Source organism: Solanum dulcamara, chromosome 2 (assembly GCF_947179165.1).
Source record: "Solanum dulcamara chromosome 2, daSolDulc1.2, whole genome shotgun sequence".
NCBI classification, from domain to species: Eukaryota; Viridiplantae; Streptophyta; class Magnoliopsida; order Solanales; family Solanaceae; genus Solanum; species Solanum dulcamara.
Genome location: NC_077238.1, coordinates 51031606 through 51036627, shown reverse-complemented (window position 1 = coordinate 51036627; position 5022 = coordinate 51031606). Strand labels below are relative to the sequence as shown.

The 5022-nt window shown below is 39.9% G+C and overlaps 1 pseudogene; it reads left to right on the top strand.

The window, feature by feature from the left end:
• The first annotated feature begins 1536 nt into the window (after positions 1-1536).
• Positions 1537-1657, top strand: LOC129881305 (5S ribosomal RNA; annotated as a pseudogene).
• The last annotated feature ends 3365 nt before the right edge of the window (positions 1658-5022 follow it).

Sequence of the window (5022 nt, the reverse complement as noted above, 5' to 3'; positions counted from 1 at the left end):
CATCCCCGTGTCAACTATACTTTCCTTGTGGTATTTTATGCTTTACATACTCAGTACACATATCGTACTGACCCCCTCTTCTTGGGGGGGCTGCATTCATGTTCGCAGGTACAGACACACAGTTTGAGGATCCGACAGCCTAGGGTTCCACCTAGCAAGTTGGGAAAAGCTCTATTGTGTCGGAGCCTAGCTTTTGGGTACTAAACCTCTGTTGTATGTTTTTGTTTATTCAGGGGTACGGCGGGGGCCCTGTACCGCCATATGTTGTCGTTCCTATTCTTAGAGGTCTATAGATATATGTGTGTAGGTTGTTTAGGAGTTTATTTTGGTTATGCCTAAGCGATATGTTGTAAAAGCTATTACGTTGTGTCAGCCTTCTCGGCTGGCTTTCCCCTTTCATGACATGATGAAAATGAAAGAGGCCACATGTGTATGAATATTTTATCACTCACTGGGTTCATGTGTTTGGTTCCTATATCTAGGGGGCTATATGAACATGAAGAAGTTTTAACCCATTGAGGTTTTTGTGAGCAGTATCATGTTATACATAGTACAATTTGACTGTAGTCGACAGTTACGTAAACGGGGGTCTAGGTCGGACCCTAGTCGAGGCCCACGGGGTTGGGTCGTGACAGAAGTGGTATCAGAGCTGTTCATCCTTGGAGTGTCTACAGACCGTGTCTAGTAGAGTCTTATTTATCTGTGTGTTGTGCACCACATCTATAGACAAGAGGCTACAGGACATTTAGGATGTTAATTTCTTTCATATGTAATATCGTACGATAGAGTCGAGTTGTAGGGAATGAAATTCCCCATACTAACTTGTGATTTCAGCAGAAGGACAACATCGATAGAAGAAGGTTACTGATGATATTGGAAGTTACACAGCACGCAGGTAAGCAAGGCATGAATGATAGGTGCCAGGTAAGGTATTGAATTACGGTTGACATGTAAAGTTGAAAATTGAAAGGAAAAGTAGACGGAAAGTCTAAATAGGTGCAGTTCGAGTTGGACATACGAGGTAAGTCCATCAGTTTATACTATTATTGATATTGGGCGCCCTGTGAGGCTGCGATATGATGTGATATGATACGTATATATGTATCTTTATGCGTATTGCCTCTATGAGGCATTGTTGGCATTTTCTGTGTGCAGGTGTTGAGATAATAAGAAATACAGAGGAAACTCTACCCAAATTTTCCTTGAAATAAAAGGAAAATGATTTAGGAAAGACTGGTAGTTCTGGATAGAACGATATATTAAGGGTAAAACTAACTAAGAAGGGTAAGTAACCTACAGTAAGAATCGTGAAAAAGGTTAAGAAGTGTTATACTATGGGGTAGAATGCGAACATGATATGATGTGAATATAATGAGGATAGTTATGAAAATAAGTAAAACCTTGTGAGGAAGTGGCTAAAGATATGATGTGGTCCGTGTAATAAGAATATAAGGGTAACTTAGGTGGTGCAGCTTGGCCTACTGGATCAGCCACTGGGTCATCATCTTCTTCAGTAGATATGCGCTCCACGGGGCAGGGTGTGATCATACCAACACTAACGTACCGGATCCCATCAAAACTCCGAAGTTAAGTGTGCTTGGGCAAAAGTAATATTGGGATGGGTGACCCTCTGGGAAGCCCTATGTGGCTGTGATATGAGATGATATGCATGTATATATACGTTGGCTGTGCATGGCATTGTTGATATAAAGAAGTATTGTGGATACGTAACTCCACCGTGAAAGATGATAAGACCCTTTGAGATAGGGGATGCAACTTTGCAAAACAACTAGCGCATTGTGAATTCATTAAAGGGACAAGTGGTACCCACTGGGATAAGGCTAGGACTATGAAAAAGCTTGGGACACCGAGTGTCAGAAGTTAAGTACTGCCTATTTGAGAATTGGAAACAACTATAAGCCCTAGCTAGTTATTCATCAAAATAAATGGAAAGTGGCTTCGAATAAATTGCTACGTGACTCGAGTACCTATAATTAGACTGGATTAGCACCTCATGATTGTGTTAAGTTGTCATACCTAGGCAACCAAAGGTATGGAAGATATAAAGGAAGGCATAGATATGGTGTAGTATACCGAATGTATTGGAAAAGAATCATACGTATTGGAAAATTGGAAATAAAGGCGTAAGGTAGAACACAACAGATAGTGACATGGGTACACCCTAAAGGGGGGAAGTTGCTTTAAGTGAAATCCCATACTAGCACGAGTTAATAAGATCTAAAGTCCAGCAATAAATGGATAAAAGCCATGATACCAGAGACAGTGCGGAGAATTAATAGTAAGGACTTGAATAGTATGACATCAAATAATAGGTTCATACAAAGGGGATAAATACAACAAGAGAATTACGATGAGAACTTAAACATACTGTAAGGAATAGCCAGGCTATACTCGACTGAAGGTAAGATGTTGGTAACAAAGTTACTGACTACTAGTATTGTGGTGTACAAGCAGCAAAACAAGGAAAGGATGAGAGATCTCTTTTATACTGGAATATGAGAAAACTCAAGGGTAAGTAGAGGAAGGAAGTAAGAAATGATACAGGTTTACGTACAAACTAGTATGGTGATGCTAAAGCATCTTTTGGGCTACTTTAAGCTCCTACACATGTTCCTGTAAAGGGTGCTATATGATGTGTGGTAAAGGAACTGGAAAGAAAAATGGAAAAGAAATATCACCTGTTCCCTATGCCTATAGGTAATCTACCTTCTTAAATACACCATATGAGTTAATACAAGGCCTATGAATGGCAGCCAGTACAGAAGAATGCTAAAGCACTCGTAAAACCTTATGAGGCTAGTTAACATTCGGGGACAAATGTTCTAAAGGGGGGAAGGATGTTACACCCCGTACTTTGGTACCTTAGAATGCTTCTTAAGCTTCTCAAGTTTCTAGGAAGGCTCTTAAGTTTCTTAAAAGTCGTTATGTGAGTCGGATAGTTTATAATGCTATCAAATAACTCCAAGGAAAGGAGAACGAAATGCTTCATAATAAGGAAGATTGGAAATAAGGTCATAAATATTCGAAAGGAGTTGGAGGCCGATAAATGAGTCGTAGGACTCGATTGACTCGCGTAAACTACCAACTTGGAGGTCTTACGTACATAAGCTACTCGAGTGTGTGTTGAGACTAAGTAGGAAGGAATACATAGGCTCTTAAAGTGTGACGAAATTACGAACCCATAGAAGAGAAGTAAGGGAACGATGCACCTACTTGAAGCAAGTAGGTAACTCACCTACTTGACACATGGAAGCACGTGATAGGTACACATGGCATCTCATGAATGTGACACATGGCAGCAGGTGACACACCATGGGGTGGGCCCCCACCTGCCACGTGGCAACCATGGATTGGTTGCATAATTGAGGTGGCTGCCTAAGGGTGTGACACATGTCACCCTTAGGGGATGATATGTGTCACTCTCCAAAAAGATATATATCTATGTATGGACGACTATTAAGTCATTTTTAGCCAAACACTTGAACAAAAATAGAGAAAAAAACGTGGAGAACAAAGCAAAGGCAGCCATGGTTTGGAGAAACACTAAGTTGGTAATACGAGTATAACTCCTTATGTAAGGCTTCTTTTTGAGTGATTCAAGATTTTTTGGAAAGGTATTTCATAGGGATAAAACTTTCATTTAGCCTCTAAAATCCAGTTTTGCTTGTCTCTGCTCGAAAACGGATGATGAAGTATGGGGGGGGGGGGTGCCCAGATTTTGCTTTGGAAATCCTACACGGACAGCTGTGAGTATTTTGGTCATATATTTTCATACAAAATTGTTGTAAAGGTAATTCAAAATTTTTTGCGACCTTGATACACATGTATATAACTTTCATTGAGGCCATAAATCCTGTTTCCCTCAATTACCCCTCCGAAACTAAGCGATAATACAAGACAGTGGGCTGTCCAAATTTCACGTTTTGGATAATTTTGGCGAGTTTGACAAGTTTAACATAAGGTAAGGCCTTTCCTTTCAATTTGAATTTTATGGTGTTGTTATATGGTGTATTACACCCCTTGTATTCTGCTGGAAGTTTAAGAATGTCGTAGAAATGCTCGACGTTCGAAATAAACTAAATTGGAATCGCTATAGTTAAATTATTGTCGAAGGATAGTGTTGTTCGTGTGAGGTGCTTATGCAGGGGTGTGATGTGTTATTGCAGGGCCTAAATATGTTCTAATGTGGGTTAGGGTACTGCTGGTTGAATTCACACGACCCCTCATTGGGTATAATGAAAGGCGTTACAAAATAAAGACTAGATGCCCTATTGTGCTACCATATTTTTGAATAAGTCGTTTGGAGTTTATGTTGTATATTGTTGGTGTGAATTGCTGTAGGTTGTTATTGTTGGTTGGCTCTATGTCTTAGGGACCTAATTGGAAATTTGGATAGGGCATATTATAGGAGAGGTGCTGTCCAATTTTCATCGATGCCTTAGCGAATAACAGAACTAGTCGGGGAAATGACTAAGGAAATAGATTCCATTAATACTAAAATGTAACCTAGGGTGGTGGAAAGTAAAAGGTGTTGATATTCATACTACTTTTATATTGAATAGGTTCAAAGGATGGCGAGGCAAGCAGGATAAGGAATAATTCAGACAAGGTGTGTGAAGCTTTCTTTTGGAATATTTTTGGAATAAGTATGTAGAGCCTACTCTTTCTCTTCTTTTGGTATGTCTTCAAGTTAAGTAATGAATGGTGTGAGCTTGAGGGTAAATCTACTCATAGATGCCAAGCTTAATTCACGGCCCTTATTTAATTCTTAATGAAAGCACTCCTACAGTAATTGAACTAAGGCTTCTCAAGCTTCCTTACGTTAGGAAGTGATGGGTAGGTAAAGCTATCCTTCCTTTCTCTTGAGACGTATTTGGCATGGGAATGAGGTTCTGATGCCATGGTTGTTCACCGATCCCCATGATGGGCCGAGTATGAAATGTGACTATGATGACCACATAAAGGAAAGTACAGACTGTGTAGAGTTCATTCTCTTTATTC